The following is a 19,859-nucleotide window of genomic DNA, read 5'->3' as shown; positions in this document are numbered from 1 at the left end:
GCTAGAGGTGGGCACTTAAAAGAGAGAGGCTGGACCTGGGGTGGAGACACACCCGGGTATGAGCCCGTGGGTAGGGTGAATGGGGGGTGGCTGGCTCAGGCTGACGGTGAAGAAGACCCTAAAATGAACATACTGGGTGGTGGAGGGAGAATGAACATTGACGTCTTGATGGTAGGAGGCGAGGCAATACAGAGCTGGTGGTCCAGGTGCTCCTGGCTTAGGCAGATGAGCAGGGAGGCCAGGGTGGCAGGCACTGCTAGGAATGGACCTGGGTTTTCCAGGTGCTCCCAGGAGAGTAGGAGCAATCATCTGAAAGGGGAAAGTGAGCACAAGGAGGCAAACCCAGGCTCCTTATCAAACGGGGGGTGTGAGGGGGCAAAGTGTCAACTACAGAGATGGTGGGCCAGGAAGGAGGGACCACGGGTGAAGTGAGGGGACACTCAGAAAAGAGAGGGAGAAGAGTCTTCTGGGTGTAGGGGAAAGAGAGGCCCCAGGACAAAGTAGCACAGGGGCACAGTGATGAGGATGGACTGGCTCTATGGTGACACTACAGGGCTGGCTGGATCTTTGTCCTGAGGGCTTAATTTGGGGGGGGCTGCTGGCCTCACGAGGACTCCCCTCTCAGCAGCCTGGACAGACGCTCCCGTTCCTGAGAGCTGTGTGGCCAACACTGTTCTCGGAGGGGCTCTGCCTCCATCTTCTATCAGACTTTCCTGCCCAGCCCCCGTCCGCCAGCGAGGGAACCTGGGCCTTGCAGCTGTTTCCCGTGGAGGGAGACAGGCTCCTTGGAGAAGCAGGCTGATCTTACTTTTCTCCGTAACCCAGGTCCTAGCAAAGATACAGGGTGGCCCATTCAGAGGCTCAGATACTTAATAAATTAACTTAAAGCAGTAGAATAGCAGAGCTGGAGGAAGTGACCACTGAGCTCACAGAATTCACTTCCCACACCCCCATTCTACAGATGAGGAAACAGAGACCAAGCGGTGAAGCAGCCTTGGCCAAGGTCACGCTGCTCCTTAATGCTGGCCTGTGTCGGGCATGCCAAGTGATGAGCTGCAGTGAAAGGCCTGAGAGGGGGCTCTGGGGCCAGACAGCTTGGGTTCAAGTCCCAGGTCTGCCATTTACCAGCTGTGTGATTAATGACTGTCCTTCCTGTAAAGTGCCACCTCATTGGGTTGTCGTGAACACAGAGTTCCTGGAACAGCAGGACAGAGTTATCTAAGGGTTTTCTGTTGCTTTGTTTACTATTATTATCACCAAGTGAACCCTGAAATGAAGAACAAAGACAGCAAGAATTTTTATTTTAAAGGATTTTAAAATCCGATGATGAATGTTTGATTTAGTCTATTCAAGTCTGCATTTGACCCTTATTAACTAACAACTACACAATGGATGACTTTTGAGGAAATGTTGCTTCATGTCTTTAATTCTCACTAACGACACAGGCTATTCAACAGGAAGCAGCTTTTTTCCTGGAAGAGGGACAAAAAGTTAACAATATCTCGGTACCTCTCGGTCCCCAGTGAATTGGTTGTGACCTGTCAACCCAACTCTGGGGAACTGCCCGCTCCTCCTGGGCTTGCTGCACTGCCCCGCGGCCTCCAGGGGGCGCTGTACGCCCACACGAATCCAGTCTCTTGGTTCATATCTTTGCTTCAGATCCCTCAAGGACTGCCCATGCCCCAGGGCCCCATCTGCCCCGCCAGCCTCGCCTGCTGGACTCCAGGACACCATCCTGGGTCTCAACCATCCTCTCCTCCTATGCCCGCCCCACTACTCTTCACTTTGTCCTTCAAATGTGGGCTCCTGTGGCTCTCCACCCAGCAGGGGTCTCCCCGTCCTCCACCTCGGGTAACTGCATCATCCTGCACGGTGCGGTGCATAGCAAACCCATGTGGAGTCAGGAAGAATACAGAACAACAGGTGCTCAGAGGGGCTGCCTTTCCCACTGCAGGGGCCCTAGAGAGCTTTCTCCCGGCTGGTTATTCACAGGCGCTGAAGCTGTAGAATTTCGATCTCACCAATTTAAAGGGCATCATCACTAATTACAAAAGCAATCATTTTTTCAGTAGCAAAAGGACAAAAGACTTTGTGCCCCGCACCTCCAACTTTCTTCCTCCGCCTTCAGAGGTGATTCTCACTCTCTGGGCAAGGGTAGAAAGCAACACACAGAATATTATTTTTCAATGTTTTCTTTCCCACTCTGAAGATTGCTTTCCCAGAACCGATGAAGGCAAGGATGGTTTGGCTTCCCTGCACTGAGGATTCAGAGACACAGTGGGGGAGGGGAGTGGGGAGATAATTCAGCATTATTGAACCAAACCGAGACATTAAAAGTTTCTATTCTAAACAGAAAGAAAGCAGGATGCTATACAAACGGGAAACCATAGTTGGAAATGCAATAACGAGTTACAAGACAATAAACATGAAGATGGAAAAAAGAAAAAGTACATCAAAATACAAAAAGGTGGTAATGGGAGACGGTAGCATGAAAAGATAGATTTTTTTCTCTTTCTTTCTTTTTTTTTTCTCATTATTCTTAGGATGTGTTGGAGCCTACGTGATTATCAGTCTAAAGGAATTAGATATAGTAATGATTTGATATACTTGAAAAAATAGATAACCACAAATCGAAAGCATACAATAGAGTCGCAAAAAAAAAAAAAAAAAAAAGAAACAAGCTCAAAATTGCTTAAAGATTTAAACATTAGACAAGACGCTATAAATCTCTCAGAAGAAAACTTAGGCAAAATATTATTTGATATATATCTCACCAATGTTTTCCTAGGGCAATACACCCAAGCAACAGAAATAAAATACAAAATAAACAAATGGGACCTAATTACACTTATCAGCTTTTTCACAGCAACAGAAACCATAAGCAAAACAAAAAGACAACCTATGGAATGGGAGAAAATTTTTGCAAAAGATGAGACTGAACATGGCTTAAATTCTAGACTATATAAATAGTTCATACAACTTAATAAGAAAAAAAAATAAACAACCCAGTCCAAAAATGGGCAGAACAACTAAACAAGCAATTCTCCAATGAAGATATACAAATGGCCAATAGGAATATGAAAAAAATTTCAATATTGCTAATTATCAGAGAAATGCAAATCAAAACTACAATAAGTTATCATCTCACACTAGTCAGAATGGCCACCATTCAAACATCCACAAACCACAAATGCTGGAGAGGCTGTGGAGAAAAGGGAACCCTCCTACATTGTTGGTGGGAATGTAGTTTGGTGCAGCCACTGTGGAAAACAGTATGGTGAGTCCTCAAAAGACTAAAAAAAGACTTATCATTTGATCCAGCAATCCCATTCCTGGGCATATATCCAGAGGGAGCCTTAATTCCAAAATATACCTGCACCCCAATGTTCACAGCAGCATTGCTTACAATGGCCAAGACATAGAAACAAACTAAACACCCACAGACAGATGATTGGATAAAGATGTAGAATTTAGATATAGAAGAATATTACTCAGTCATAACAAAGAAGGAAACAATGACATTTACATCAACATGGATGGACCTGGAGATTATCACACTAAAGTGAAATAACTCAGACAGAGAAAGACAAGTATCATATGATATCACTTGTATGTGGAATTTTTAAAAATGATACAAATGAACTTATTTACAAAACAAAAACACACTCACAGACTTAGAAAACTAACAGGAGTTTGGGATTAACAATTACAAACTACTGTATGTAAAATAGACAAACAACAAAGATTCACTGCAGAACACAGGGGAAAATATTCAGTATCTTGCAACCTTTAATGGAAAAGAACCTGAAAAAGAATAGACTATGTATATGTACAACTGAATCACTATGCTGTATACCTGAAACTAACAAAACAGCTGTATATCTGAAACTAACAAAACATTGTAAATCAACCATATTTCAATTAAAGAAAAAGATAATTTCTAAATACCTTTATTCAAAGAAAATCTTCCTCTTACCTCTTACGGAAAGTAAAATGGGAAGCTTGAGCAGGACCAAATTATACTGAATGAGAAGTTACATACCTTCTCCAGCACGTGGCCCATACTACACACACATCGTGTTTTCCTTCAGGTAAGAATGGCCCTTACTGCCCAGGGAGCGAGTCCTCCTTAGACAAGGCCTGTGTGGCAGTGGCCTTCTTGTCACCGCTCCATCTCACCAGGAGGCCAGGATTTTCAGAGCGGAGGGAACACATATCTCATACACTTCAGATCTATTTCCTGAGAAAAACTATGGAAAGACCAAATTCACCTGCAGTGCGGGAAACATGAGCAGGACCCCTTAGCAGACCGACAAGCCCGAAGCAAGATGGCCTGATGTTCACATCAGAACCAGAACAACAACCGTCTGGCCCCAGTTAAACGATCACCATCTCCCCTGCAATGAACGGTTGGTACTCAGTGTCAGGGATGTTTCTGTTGAGACTTGAGAGATCAAAAAAGTCAGACCAGGGAATCCGGACCTGGTGGATGTCCAGGCTCTGCCAATGGTAGAGGCGGCCCCAAGGGGGTATCACCAGCACCGATTCCTCCATTTTCAGCAGGGTCTTCAGGAGGAAGGCGATGTGGATACAGACGCTCCTATGGAGGCTGAAGCCCTCTGGAGGGTTGACGTCACACAGAAGGTACCTGGCAGGGAGCAAAGGAGAGCGGGCCTTCAGGGCCAAGCCTCTGCACAGGAATCCCGGCTTAGATAGAACAGATACAATGGGAATCCCTGCACAGCACATGGCCTAAACTCAAGACACGTTCACCAGCTTCTGGTTTGTATAGTGGAGGCACTGCCCACCCGTCTCCATGTGGCCAATTACTTCGAGTCCGGGAGCACATGCAGAAGACATCTTGGCATCTGTCTAACAACGCTAAGTACCTGACTAGTACCTGAGCACACGTTCTCCAGGGGCTCTCAAGCTTCTTGGCCTACAGACCCCTGTACACTCTTAATTACTGAGGACTCCAAAAGGCTGCTGTTTATGTGGGTTAAATCTATCAATAGTTCCTGTGTTAGAACTTAAATAAGAACTTTAAAAAATGCTTATGATTTCACTTAAAAATAATAACAACCTACTACATGTTACCATTAATACTCTTAAGCAAAAATAAGTATATTTTTCTAAACAAAAATCAGTAATGAGAAGAAGAGCAGTAATTTTAATTTCTGCAAAACTCTTTTGGACTGGTGAGTTCTGAATTCTATCTGCCTCTAAATTCCCTGTTTTGTGATATCACAGACCAGGTTTCCCCTGGAAATCCCCACAGGAAACTCGGGAGTGCAAGAGTGTGCAAAAGGCAGGTGACATACCGGCGTTTCTATGAAAATAGTCTTGCATCTCAGGGGCCTCAGACACACTTTGATAACTGCTGCCCTACCCTAGGCGAGACTCTCCTACACAAGAGCCAGGCAAGGGTCCTGGCTTCTTTAATGAGTTATCGCAGCCACACTCCTCCCTTTTCTGTGTTAATGTTCCCACAACCTCCATTACCGCAGATGAAGATGTAATCCTCAACTGGGGCCTCTAATCCCAGAAGACTGCCAACTTTGAGAGGGAAGGCCCATCTACCATCCCTACACCCCGCACAGTCTATTTTGAGTCAAGCCCTAGATAACTGCTAATCGGCAATGACCCTTGTCTTATTCCTGAGTTTTACCGAAGGAGCCAACATCTGGATGGAACTGAAATTTCCCTGCAGATAAACAAGGCTGATAAATCACCCCATTCCAACATCTGATTCTGGGGCTCTTCAAAACCCGGATAAGGCCCCGCTTCATAAAAGACAGGTCCTCCGCCTGCCCTTCCCGGGGGTTCTGGAAGGCCGCGGCCAAGCAGGGCTACCCGGACTCGCGGTCCCAGCCCCAAGGCCTGAGGGGGAGGAAAGCCCGAGGCTGTGCTCCAGCCCTGTTCTCCCCGCCCCAACCCGCTCCCTGGCACCACAGAGCCTCCCCGGCAGCCACACCAACCCGGATCCCACCCCGGTCCATGTCCACTGGCTCCGCCAACGGCTCGGCCGTACGTTTACTGTCTGTGGGACGCCGCCCCAGACAGGATGTCGGCCGCCGACTGACCAGGCCAGAACTAGTCGCCCAGGCGAGCAAGCCGCCAGCCCCAGCAGCAAGCACCGCCATGGTCCCGGGTAGCTGCACAATTCCGGAGCCCGCTGCCCGCCCCAGAAGCTCACACCGGCCCGCGCAGAGCGCGGCGCATGTAGCCATGGCAACGCCGCGGGGCCCTCCTCTAGCGCTTGCGTCTGTGTCCTCCCGAGGCTAGACGTGAGAGGGCAGAAATTGCGGAGCCAATGGGAGCCAGGGCTCGGCCAGGACGGGGGCTGGGGGGAGGCTTATGGGGCAGCTGGGCGGGGCCTGGGCGGGCGGTGCCGAGCAGACGTCGTCACCTGCAGATGGCGCCGGCCGGATGCTGGGGCGGTGCTGCCACCAGTGGGCGGGGCTGCGGGGCGGTGGGGCAGCTGGGCGGGGGCACCCTCACCTGTCCGTGTGTGTGGCTCAGCCTGGGCTCCGCGGCCTCCCCTTGCACCGGACGTGGACCCAGGCTGCCGTTGGGCAAGATAGAGGACTGAGCCAAGGCACAAACCGCTGGCTAGGAAGGGCACCTGAAGTGCAGATCCGCCAGGCCCGCTGCCGGCCTTGAATTCACGCTGCTGGGCAGTTTCCAAGGAGACGGGATCTGTCCTAAGAGGGGAGATAGGGCAGGGGTGCCAGATGCCGGGTTAGGTGCGGTCTTACAGGCTAGCCACGGTGAGAGTGTTCAGAGAAGCCCCTGTGTTGGCGGGGCTAGGAATTTGGGGTATGGGGTGGGGATTGTGTGTGCCATGCTCTGTGGTCTCCCCAAGAACTCTCACCACCAAGCAAGGGACCCTGCTCCCTCCACCATTCACTGCACACCCTGTCTTCCCCAGCACCACTACCCCTGCCCCCGGAGTGTCCCATGACCTCTCCCCACACCGGGCACCGTCCCTGTTACAGGTACTGAGGTCCTGGTGGTTCCAGCCTGAGGGTGGGGGCTGTATCTGACCAGTTAGGATGCCTGGAGCTTTGTATGAAACCTCAGAGCATAATGCAGGCGTGCACAGAGGCCCCTCAAACAGGATTCCCTGAATGGCCCTCCCACCACGGACCCACAGCGCAGCTGCCACACCAGGCCAAGCCTGCTGGAAGACCGCTGGTCCCTCTCATCCTGTTCCTGATCAAGAGTGCACCGGCCACACTGCTGGGTACTTAGGGGGCCTTAGAAGAGCAGCTGGTATTTTCATGGGCAAATATTTGCTCTTTTGGGAAGATTTCAGTGCAAAGGGATGTAGGATATGCTTTTTCTGTTGCCCTGAAACTGGTGACTAGGATGCAAACTTAAGTCAAAACAGGTTTTAGAGAGAGCTGCAAAATATCTAACCCAAAGATCACTGTTCCCCAGCAAAGGCAACACCACCTGGCCGGTGGGGTCCTTGTCCCTCATTCTGGAGGTTGGGGTTTGCACCCTCCAGCTGGGACAGAGCCCGAAACAGCTCTGAACACGCTCCAACAGGCTTTCCCAGCAAAAACGGCCTTTATTTTGAATCTGGGTGAAGGAACCAGCTGAGACATCTGAGTAAATCTTCCTGGGTGTAACCAGGCCTTTTATGCTGAATGAAAGAGCGGCTCTCCACATGCTAACTTCTTAGAACTGAATGTGTGTCAAAACCTTCATGCATGTAGCATGTTGGGAACAGCGTTTCATGGTGAGGGGAACTATATAACTTACATGTGTATGGGGAAGCCCTCACTCCAACCGGCTTTTCCTGCGCACACTGCCTTTATTTCGAAATTGGCTGTTGCTGAGAAATCTTGGTAAGCTTTCCTAGGTGTAACCATGCCCATTATGCTGGACGAATGAGCGGCTCTACACTTGTTCACATCTCAGAAATGAATGTGTGTTGAAGCCGTCATTCATGTAGCGTGTTGGGAACACAGTTTCGTGGTGAGAAGAACTATGTAAATTACATGTCTATGGTGAAGCAATTGCTCGAAATGGGTATTCCAGCGCATACTGCCTTTATTTCGAAACTGGCTTCTCAGAAGACCTGTGGTCTCCACTGCAGGTCTGTCTCCAAGCTCTGGGCCAGCATGGTGACTCTGCTCCCCCTGTCTATTCTGGGAGGTCTAGGGGTCCTCCATGGCCCTTCCACCATTGTTTCTTTTGGAAACACCCCACAGATGAAATGGGCCTGAGAACAGGAGAGCTGGATGCCAGCAGCCACTGCCCAGTTTGTGGCTCCTGGGAGGGGCATCTCCTCTCTGTGGGCTCTGATCTCCCCTCCCCTCTCCCCTACCCCCACCCCTCTCCTCCTGCATTTCCCGATTGATCCCTGGATAATGGTCCATACCAGGAATGACCTGGGAGAGGTTTTATGAGTCTTTAAGGGAAAAAAAAAAGAAATCTTTAAACAAATTACTGAAAGTAACTTCCAGCTTTCCCGGGAAAGCCCTCTTTCCAATGTTTAAGGCTAGTTGACAGGGTGTCAAATTGCCTAACCACTCACATCTGAGCAACTGCTAACTCTTTCCAGTTCCCCGCAGCATCCACCTCTGGCAGCTTGGCCACAAGAGGGCAAGAAAGCTCTTTCCCCATGCCAGCTCCAGCGTGGCTTTGGAGGCAGTGGAGGCTGAGAGAAAGGGCCCCGCCCTGAAGTTTGGGGGGCCTCCAGCCACAGCCAGAGGAGCAGGAGTTTTCAGAGTGCCCCAGGAGGGAAACCAGGCAAGGCTGCCTGGCCCAAGTCTTCCCTGCCCAGAGAGCCCCATGAACTGCTTTGGGCCCCACTCCCCATTTGGGCCCCCTGCAAAAAGATACCACGGGATCCACACCTGAGAAGGCAGAAGGATGGCCCTTTGGCCTGGGGTCCCAGCAGGTGTGTCCTGTGATACCTGTGGCCACATATCTTCCTTGTCTCTCCAGGTCAGTGAAGGGTCTGTGCTGGGCACCTTGGTGCTCAGGAACATGGGAACAACTCTAAACTCAGAAGGACAGAGAGACTCTGCCTGGAAGCAAGGATTCCAGGGAGACGCCTTGCCCAGAACTGGGGGACTGTGTGCTGAGTAGACCCCTGGAGGCAATGTGGGGCTGTGGGGTCCTCATCAGAGAAGGGAGCAGGTGTGCTTTCCGGGGGTGGAGCCCTGCTTTGTCCAGTCATGTCCTTGTGTAAGACTCATTTACAAACACCTTCCAGTCCACCTAGGGGTGGCCTCAGTGTTGGGGGTAGAGGAGGAGAGTGAAGGGTGCAGACTTAGGGCCCCCTGACCCACCCAGGGAGCCAAGGGTCAGTGGGAACATCGTGGGAGTCTAGTGCAGGGGTGGAGGACGAGAACTAAGAACATGCCAAGTCATGCAATAAAGTGACCTGTGATCACGAGACACAGGTGGCTGTACACCAAAGGAGGGAGATAGAAATTTAGACCCAAGCTCTGAGAATCTTGAGAGGGGCTGGAGGGTCCCAGGAGCCCTGAGGAACAGCTCTTCTAGGGGCACAGATATCCCAATAAACACATTTCTCATGGATGCTTTTTGGGGTGCAGAGTGAGTTACCAGGATCCTAAAACTAGTATGGAATCCCACCCCCTTGTTCATCACGATTCCTGGCAATAAATTGCTGTCATTTGTTCCTGGACATGCACAGGGGAGGTGACTGCTGTGGTGGTCACTGCAGGACTAGAATCTTCTGGTGTGGGCTCTGTGACCACAGAAACCCAGGGGGATTTCTTAACGGGAGCACCTGGAGTCCATGCCTGCAAGGACCACCCTCATGGGATGGCCAATGATCCCGTGGTACCCAGGTCACCAAGTGACGAATTTGTGAGGTTGCCTGGGGTAACCTGGGGACATGTAGGTTTCTGTGGTCAGCACGTGGGCCCAGCACTGCGGGATGGTCTGCACAAAGAGGGGCCTGCCCTCCTGATGATGGCTTCTAACACCTGCAGGGAAACTGCTCCCTGGGCGCCTGGAGGTCCATATTGAGAGCGTCCTGCCAGCCATGAGGGATCACCTTCCCCTGATGCAGAGGCAGACCTCTCCCCCTTGAGGCCCAGGGGACACCTGGCTCAGGTCCCAACTGTGTGCCCTGGACACACAGAGCCCCAGATCTCTGGCACAGACTGGGTTGTGGTTGTGTCGGGGCAGAAAAGGCCCAGGTAAGGGGCTCATTCAGGGACAGAGGCCACTCTGCATGGATACTGGACCTGGCAGCAATACACTGCTTCAGAACTTACCTGGGCTGGGTTTCCAAGCTGTGGGATGGAAGGGCCTCTCCTTCCTGCGGTGCAGTGGGGGGAACTAGATCCATCGTCCATATCAGCCCTGAAAATGGAGGCTGCACTACATCCATTCCTGGAAAGATAAATCAGGCCCCTCCAGTCCAGGTGACTCAGAAAGTCAGTCAGCAATGTTCGGGGCCCCCAGTTTAGGCTTTGAATTAGAGCTGAGCGGCTCAGGAGGCCAGATCCCTGTCCGTGGTTCCAGGAGTAGGCTTTCTGCTGGGGGACAGGATCCTCACAATCACCTGTGTCTTTGTGGGACTTTCCCCTCTGACCAGCTGGGAGGCAGGGTGCAGTTGTGGGAAATGGTGTTTCCATGAGCAGAGGGCCACCAAGTGGTGGGGGCACAGGAGACTGTGAGAATGAGTCCCGCAAAATTTCTGGAATCAAAAAACTGGCAAATGTGAAAAAGTGCATAATTTGTTTTATCGAACAGGCTGCTTATGTATGTTTGGAGGGCCAGGTTCAAAGACTCTGCATCCATCCAGGACAATAGCATCAAGAGAAGAACAGACAGAGCAGAAGGAGATCTGGGGTTTCCCCCAGGAATGAGGTGGAACAGGGATTTCTGCAGATTTGCAAGGCGTCCCCTACCACTGAGCATGGGGTTACAACCCCACGTGACCACCGTCGTGTTTGGCTTGGGCTCCGGATCTGGCCTGCTCATTTATTCTTCCAGCTGAGTTCCAGAAACTCAGAGGGTGGACTTTGAGGGGCTGCGTTTGGAACCTAGTGAGGAGCTGGATGGTCCTTTATATTGAGTCCCTTCAGCCTAATCACCGTAGCTGAATCCCAACACCCCCCAGGCACCCAGGGTGGCTGTGGAGGGAGAGAAAGCCTGGCAGGCGACCTAGGGGTCCCACTGCTCTGTCCCTCCCTTGTCTTCATTCCCTTTCACCCCAGAAGGTGTGATTGTCTCGTGTCATGGTGGCCACCGTAGTGTCCCTCCCAGCAATCTCTCTTCTCCATCAGGTGGGGTTCCCAACCCCACTCAGCCTTCTCTCTGCATGGATGCTGAAGGACCAGGACCACCTGAATTTCTGAGCTTGAGCAGTAAGGTGGAAAAAAAGAAACCAATGGAAACAAAGAAACAAGTTATTGTGGCAAAACTGCCCACCACAGAGAAGCTGCCCTGAGTGGAAGGGAGGGTGTGGGCATGCCCATTTGTTTCCTGTCTCCCAGTGCTCTTAGCTTTCTTATTGCAGACCTGCATGGTTACAACAAAATGATCTGCAAAACTGAAAATATTTACTCTCTCGCTTTTACAGAAAAGGCTGGCCAGCCTCTGGTCCGGTACCAGGCAAGTGATTGGAGTCCCTTTCCAGTTTGGAAACATCTGGGCAGGCCCAGGTTTGCAAAAGTCTTTAAGAGTAGTTACGGAGTTTTGCTTCTAAAATTCTTTACGGCTGTATATACTTCTGAGATGCGGTTGTGCTGTGTAATTCTGAGCCGGGATTTTCTCAAACTGTTTCTCACTTCTTATACCAGACATTCCTAAATTCCAAGGGGAACTGTATATTAAGGAAGCCATGGAATTTAGGAAAAGGATACAGATCTCATTTCCTTTTAAGCATCAGTGTACCTCCATCATGGCAGTATTGGTTATGAGTTATTGATAGGGGAATTAAATAGTAACCAAATTAATAGAAAATAGGGGATTTTAGGTACACAGGTTCATCTTTTCAACATTTTTTGTAATATTTGCAGTTTAAGATGGCCATTCCTGAGAAACAGGTAGCCTCTTAGAATGAAATGGCATTTCCTCTGAACCATAATTAATTTTTATTTCGTAGACAGCAGGAAGGGTAATCACACATCACACATTTGGGGACGTCAAAGAGAAAATGTAACTTTCTGGGAGCGCACTCCCCCATTTCCCCCTGCTCTTTTCACTGTCCCATTCTCCCTGGAAGGCTCTTTCTTATCTTCTTCTCATGGCTCCAGTAACTCTTTCTTCCTCCTCATCCCTCAGCTGGTAAGGTTACTTTTCTACTTTGAACAAGCAAACAAGCCAACAGAAGAGAAGTTTCACAAGCAACTCCCAGCACATCCGCTCACCTAGTGTTGTCTGTGACCTCACTCTCGGTGCCCCACCTCTTATTACAGGTGACATCGAAAGCCAATTCCTCGAAAAGTCCCCAGGGCCCCATCCCTCCCATCTTCTCTGGGTTGTCACTCCCAAAACCATCCTCTCTTTCACTACCTCATCTATTTTGTTCTGCTAGTTGGCTCCCATCAGTATATAAACGTCCATCTTCTTAAAAGAAACAAACAGCACTCCTTGACCCTAATTCACCCCCACCAATTGCCACCCTGTGTCTTTGCAGCAAATCTTTAAGGAGTTGTTTAAACTCACTGTCTGCATCTTCTCTTGAGCCATCCCCTTTTACACCCACTCTGGCTCTTCCCCTGATCCCTCGCTCTATGGAAACTGCCCTGTCAAGGCCATCAGTGACCACACGTTGCTAAATATAGCGGTCAATTTTCAGTCCTCATCATGCGTAGACCCTCGGCAGCATTTGACCCAGCTCTTCCATCCCTCCTCCCCCGTGTTCCTGCTTAACTTAAACTCCAGCCCATCGCTCTGTCTGTTTTCTGCTTTTGGTCTACTGGCTGGTCCTTTGCCAATGTCTCCTCTTTTTCCCAAACATACACTGTGGGTGTGCCCCAGGGTTGGCTCCTGGGCCTCTCATCTCTCTCTCTGCTATTCCTTTGGTGGAAGCAACCCAGCCTTGGAAATTGGCATGCCATCAATTTCTCGATTTCTCCAAAACTCCCTGATTTGCCCTTTCCATCTGGACCTTTATCCCTGAGACTCACATTCTTTTTCTTTCATTAATCTTGCTTTCACATTCATACATATGTTCTACTATGTAATTACTTTTCCAAATTTTGTATCAGTAAATATATATATCATGTAAAATGCTCAAATCTGTATTATTTCCACTAAGATGCTTATTCTACCTTAGAACCTTTCTGCATTTCTGTATTTATGTGAAAAAAGCGAATAGCATTTCTACAAGCCTCATAGTTAATCAGTGTGTTTGTTTGGGGCTATTATGTAACATGAAATAATGATATATTAACATAGTCCTTTTTCATTTATTTTTATGTAACACCAAGATGAGGTTTTTGCACTGAACACTGGTTTTATTGAAATTTTACCTACGTTATGGACAGTCAGTTTATGTGAAAGCCCTCATTTCTCCCCTTTCTGATATATTTTCCATTTGGCTATATATAACATATACCTTGGCATGAAACAAACTTCCCAAATCATTCACATAATACAATTAATACATTTAAATTATATTTTTTAAATGTTAAAAAGAAAAAGAAAACAGACTCCTCTACCTATTAGGCATTTCTGTGGCAATATGTAATACACACCTTAACCATGACATTGAAGAACTGAGCTGATACCAGCCCTTTTCCACCTGCTCAGCCCCACCTTGTCCCATCCCTTGTGGATGGAGAGGACATCCCTCCCATTGTCCAGGTCCAGATGTTTTAACAATGTTCTTTCTGTCTTTCTCTTACACACACAGACAGCAAATCCAGCTTGTTAGAAAATTCTGGGTATTCTGTCTTCTTAACCACCTGCTCCCTGCTCCCCGCCCTCCTAAGAGCCACCTTCAGCCCTTCCTGGACACCAATAGCCTCCTGTTTCCATCTTTGCTTTCCTACAATCTCTCATCCACACAGAGTCATAGGGAGCCTGCAAAAGCATACATTGATGGGGTGGGTTTAGTTCAGTGGTAGGGCGCATGCTTAGCATGCAAGAGATCCTGGGTTCAAAAATGATTATAAATCAATAAAAAATGTTAAAAAAAAAAGAGATCCTGGGTTCAATCCCCAGCACCTTCATTAAAATAAATAAATTACCTCCCACAAAAAAACACAAACACAAAAGCTTAAGTTGGACTATATCACCCCTCCCCTCAAAACTCACTAAACGGGTCATCATTTCATTAGGAGCCAAAGTCGTCACAAAGGCCTCAGGACCCGGCGTGCTCTGCCTCTCTGCCCACACTCTCCCCCTCACTCAGGGGGCCTCTGGCTCCGGTTCTTCCTTCTTCCTCCGGATCTATTCTGCTTCAAGTTCATTACTCCGTGAGATCTGCCAGGATTGCCTTATTCCTTCCTGCCTGCCTCCCACCCCACCGCCATCACCGGAGTTTGCTCATATCACTTTTTTTTTTTTTAATTTTTCCAAGCTCTTACTACCCCCAACATGCTGCCTGTTTCCTCTACTAAAACTCTGAGCCCCCAGTGATGGGGAGTCATGTCTATTTTGTTGACTGATAAAGCCCGAGAACCTTGTGAATTGGTCTAGTTAGGAGATTCCCGTACGTAGTAGGAGCTTATACACATTTGCTGAATGACTGTAGATGCCCTGGTCCAATCCGATGAAGCACTTCTGTGTCCTGCTCAAAGAATAACTGTCCTTTCCACCTGAGAGGGGGTGACAACTTCCTTGGTGATCAAAGGCAAGATCTTTTTGCTTTATGCTGTTAACCTTAGGCGGGGAGACTGGGGGATCTTCATATATATTTTTAAATTTGGTTCACTCTGCAGTTTGTCTTTGCTCTCTGTATAATTTTGAGAAACTCTTTATGAGTGATCATTCTTCCATCAGATTGAACAGGGTCCAGGGTGAAGGACCAAGCCTGTCCCATCGGCCATCCTATGTGTCATGTCCTGGGACCCAGTGGATGCTCAGCACGTAAGTGAACAGACTGGAGTGAGTGAAGAGATGGGAGCATCTCCTTATTGTGGTGGCTGCTCTCTGTCAGATGCCTTGAGATTTGAGGAAGGGTTTACAAGTGCGGAGAGGGGAGATCAGGTCTTCTGTGCTCTTCCTGAGTGCCCTGGCTTTACCCATTCCCCCAGCCCACTCTGGGCAGCCAAGTTGAGGAGCTGGGCCACCGGAGGTTGTGCTGATCAATAATCCACCTTCACCCCAAGTCCGGGGGGTAGGGACCCCTGGTTGTAGTCTCTGGAGTCAGGTCCTTGGAGGAATTCCTCACTGAACTATGTTTTGGACCTTTTATTTTTCTCTATAACCACCAGCTGAAGAAGATTGTCTTAGACACATGGAAGCTGAGGACGCCTACTGTCCCCTCGGAACCCAGGTGGGGCTGGGAGTCTGCTGTTTGTATAGCCGGTGGGCTCGTGTTGCTTTGGGCATCCCTGTGTCTGAATTCCTGCAGTACACTCGGTGGTAAGGAAGGGGTGCCTGGCAGGGAGGGAAGTGGGTCGGGAGACTGCACAGCTGTGGAGATGTTAACCTGGGGTGTGCAGGAGCCTGCTGATGCATGGCATCTCGGTTCAGGGAACTCTTCACCCTCAGAGGGGTTCCCACTCCCGCAGGGGCCATTTGATCAGGGTGCTGGGCTGTCAGGGGACCGCAGGGTTCCCAGTGAGGATTACAGTGCCTTCAGGCAATGGGAAATGAGGGGTCCAGCGGCACTTGAATTAACTGTGCACCCAAACCCAGCCCCCACCTCTTTCAGCCTTTATCCTTATCTGCAAAACTGGAATTTTATTAACCATCCCGCGGGGTCGTTGATGGGCTAGGACAAACTAGACAGTCAAGAGCTGGAATTCCTCTGTCCCCTGATTGTTTTCCTTCTTTCTGACTATTTGCTCTCACAAGCTCAGTCTCTCTGTCTCTCTCTCTTTCACTTCTAACTTTCTCTCATGCTCTGGTTTCATTTGAATTCCAACCACCGCCCCTCACCCTCGCCAATCCCCAGATGAGTGAACTTGATTTCTGTGTGTCAGTTCCAAATTCCCAGGAAAGATGCTCTGTCTCCCTCTGGATCTGTTGTCCAACCCATCAGTTGTGGCCAGATGAGGAAGTCCCTCTGGGACCAGTGGAGGGTCTCCGCCCAGCCCCCCAGCCACCATTTTGGGAGCACATATCTCTCCAAGGAGGAGGTACTGGCTGTGACCTTGTGTCAGTCAGTATGAATTTATGTCTCCTCTTGCCCCTCCTTCATCCTCCTAAACAAAGATGAAAATTAAACACTCCCGGGATTTGTGTCATGGAACACGCAGGGTGGGGGCTAAGGGGGCTGGAATCTCTGCTGCATTTAAGGGACTACAGTGAATCCCCAATGAGAGCCTGCAAAGGGAACACCACCGCCCCCACCTGGCACTTAGGGTGCTGAGTCTGCGTGATGTTGAGCTAGGCTTCTGACCACAGCTCAGGGGTCTGGTCTGACCAGTTAGCCTTTGAAACCAACCAGCTTTGGATTCCTCAATCCCTCCCTGAGGTTTTACCTGAACCACCAGCTTCTGCATCTCTGAAGACAGATGATGAGGACCCTTCACGTAAGCCGTTCGCACAGCCCTCTGCAGGCCTTTGTGCTGCACGGTCTGCCCGGCGAGATAACTGAGGTTGGTATTTTACTGATGTTAGAAATAGTCTGGTTTCCCTATGTACTGTTTCACTGAACAAGCAACAGAAGCCACCTCTCGCTGATAAAAGCAAAAAGGGACTTAATGAGAAGATGCTGGGAGGGTGTATGGATTGGCCAGGACCGGAGCCAACCCAGGAGCTGTAGGAGGTGTTAGGGAGCCCCAGGCACCAGGCCGGGCTGGGTGCTACCGGGCCCCCTGCCACCCCAGAAGGGACCCCTCTCCACCCGACCCTCCACCTCACTCACTGCAGGTTCATATCCCGGCAGGGCCAGGTCACACTGAAGCCACCAGCACACACCTCAATGGGGGAGTTGACACCGTCTCAGCTGAGGGCGTGCCCGGTGTGGGGAGAGGCCCAGTTAGAAGAAGGCGGTTCCCCTACTGTTCCCAGTTAAGGTGCAAGTCAGTGCCCATCACTCAGGAGAGCCAGGCTGGACGGACCTCATTGCGGTGACTAGGCCGTCTGAGTTCACTTAATACTTTCTATGTTTGAAGGCCCTGGAGGGAGAAAAAGTGAAGTTTCTAGAACTTATTTTGTGTTTCCCATGTACCAGGTGCGGTAAGCAAGCCACTTCAGACAAGACCCAGAGCAACCACGTTAATAGGCCACGGAGCAAGTAGTGCAGTCAGGCCTCTGTGGACCCGAAACCCGTGTCCCCATCAGCTCAGTAGTTACCAGTGGAAACTGGGGGGATTTATGGGACTGTGTGCTCCTGTAGGGGCTGGGATGTGTGTGTTTAAATCCACATCTTCAGAAACTCGGCTAGAACCACAGCCACTTATTGCACGGAGGCAGAGGAGGGGAGGATTCCAGCCTTTGTTCCAGCTCGTGTGGAGCTCAGAAATTGCTCCTTCTGTCCTGAAAACAACACCAGAGCTGAGGGAGCTGCAATCCCACTGTAATTCTTAGATCCCAGAAAAATGAGGGGAAAATCTGCTCCCAACACAGAGAGGCAGCCAGGCAAGCTTGGCGAGTCACAGCTCCCAGGGCAGAACCCGCTTTTGTAACAACCCCCAGGGCAGGCAGATTTAACAGGTCCCTGAGGCCAGTGGAAGTCTCAGCGTGGGGAAGTCCGAGTGTGACAACTCCAGGGGGCCAGTCAGAGGGGCCCCCTGCTCTTTTTCATGAATTTTACCTCCAGGACCGTGTCCTGTTCTCAGAATGAAGGCCTCAGAGGATAACTCCTCATGCTTCCTGCCTGGAAAGGAGAAAATAACTCTATTGAAATATACCCAAAACATTCTGTTTCATTTGGGGAAGTTGTTTTTTGTTTGTTTGTTTTTTTAATGAGAAATTATTTTACCAGAGCCTAACCAACCTGGGAGAAGGGAAATCCCTTCTGTCTCACCCAAATTGGGGTGGGGGGAAAGAGACACACTTGTGGAGGTCACAGCTCAGGGCATAGGCTCAATGAGAACTAATCACAGGACTACAGATGCCCTGCTCTGTCCTGCTCCCCCAACACCTTACCTCCATGTCAGTAGGGCCCCTGTGTAATAACAGGAATAAAACTAAAAGAAGTAAATGTCTCAGGAGTGTCAAGGGAAAACCCAAAGACAGCGGGGAGATGAAAACAAGGACACACAGGCTGTTTTAGCCTCTCACACCAATAGCTGTAGCAAACTACACACAGCCCATCCCAGTAGATAAACAGAAAACCTCACAGAAGAAAGTATTTATTTTGGTTCTCTTACCCAGTGCATTCCATGGTGCATCCTTGCCTAGAATTGAGTGGAAGCAAGTCCATCTCAGAAGGGACATAACTGAAGAGGGATGGCTTTCCAGACTCTGATGGGCAGAGAGAGAAGCAGCCTGGGTGAGAGCATGGTGAGGGGTGGGGTAGGGGGTGGGCTGCCTTCTTCCCCAAATAAGGAAACTTCCTGAGGCCAGCACAGGAGGGAGGGCCATGGGGTGGAAGCAGCCAGACTTCTTCATGAGAACTGATGGGATGCCTCAAAGGGACCATTCAGGTACCAAAACTGGGCCGTGAGGGTGGGAGCCAGTCGGTCTGACTCAAAGCCCAGGACTGAGGTGGGCGTACAGCAGGCCGGTCTTACTTGGCTGGATCCATTTCACTTCTCCGAAGCCCTGTGTAAAACATGAAGCGTGGACGGCCTGGTGAGCACAGCTCTGCCCTCAAGACCTGTTTCAACTCCTCTCTTCCCGGAAAACAGCATCTCTGAGCCCGCCCTTGGTGACCTCAGAGAGATCACCCTAGTGGCCCAGGCTAGTGACCGGGAACATGTACTTTCCTGCAGCCAACCCCAGACGTCCACTGATGCATCATATACTGGCAAAGATGTGAGTTCCTGTGCATTGGTCTAACAGCAGAGACTCTGCCACAGGCCCAAGAGGTGGTGTGTGGGACATGCAGGGGTGCAGGAGTGTAGGCAGTGCAAAAGTGTAACTGGTGAAAAGGGTGCAGGGGCTGTGGAGGGCGCAGGAAGTTCAGGGGATGCGGGGGTGCAGGGGTGCAGAAGTGCAGGCAGTGCAGAAGTGCAGATAGTGGCAGGGGTGCAGAGGTGCAGGGAGTGTAGGGATGCAGGGAGGTGCTCATTCACGTGGCCAGGATTAGAAGGCAAGTGCACATCCTCGCAGTCAGCCTGACCCCGGGAGGCTAGTGCAATCGTTTGGGGCGGCGGAGGCGGCGGTGCGTGGGAGGCTGCCAGGGCAAGCCGGTCGATTTCTTCTCTTCCCTGCAGCTTGGCCTAGGGGGGCCTTGGCCGCTGGAGATTCGCCAGATGTTGGACTCCAGGTAAGCTTGCTCCTGGGAGGTGGGGCGGTTAGGTCAGGGGGCAGCGGCAGCGACAGGGGGGCGGAGCGCGGCTGCCTCTGGCGAACTGGTGGAATAGCTGCCTTCTCCCGGCTGCCGGGCCTGGGAGCGGCCTCTGCTGCCCCTGGTCACCGTACACGCCTGTCCCACTCAGCTTGCTGAGTCGGGACGGTGCCATTAATGTGCGGGGCCCACGGGGTTAGGGGGACTGCCGCGCGGAAACCGGTCAGTTCACTCAGCTCTCCCCCGCGGCGGAGCCAGTGGCAGCTTCTGCTGCCGTAGAGGCGGGACGCGGGTCTCCAGGTGAGCTTGCCCCTGGGAGGCGGCGGCGGCGGCTGCAGGG

The 19,859-nt window shown here is 50.4% G+C and overlaps 1 long non-coding RNA gene across 1 annotated transcript; it reads left to right on the top strand.

Moving 5' to 3' along the window:
- Positions 1 to 11,082: 11,082 nt before the first annotated feature.
- On the top strand, positions 11,083 to 18,538 carry LOC141575919 (uncharacterized). Its single transcript, XR_012504018.1, has 5 exons — positions 11,083 to 11,663; positions 14,953 to 15,039; positions 15,387 to 15,537; positions 16,595 to 16,718; positions 18,442 to 18,538. It is a non-coding gene; the product is annotated as an uncharacterized LOC141575919 (long non-coding RNA).
- The last annotated feature ends 1,321 nt before the right edge of the window (positions 18,539 to 19,859 follow it).

This window comes from Camelus bactrianus, chromosome 34 (assembly GCF_048773025.1).
Source record: "Camelus bactrianus isolate YW-2024 breed Bactrian camel chromosome 34, ASM4877302v1, whole genome shotgun sequence".
In the NCBI taxonomy this organism is placed as follows: Eukaryota; Metazoa; Chordata; class Mammalia; order Artiodactyla; family Camelidae; genus Camelus; species Camelus bactrianus.
Note: the sequence above shows the minus strand (reverse complement) of the source record. Positions and strands in the feature narration are given on the sequence as shown.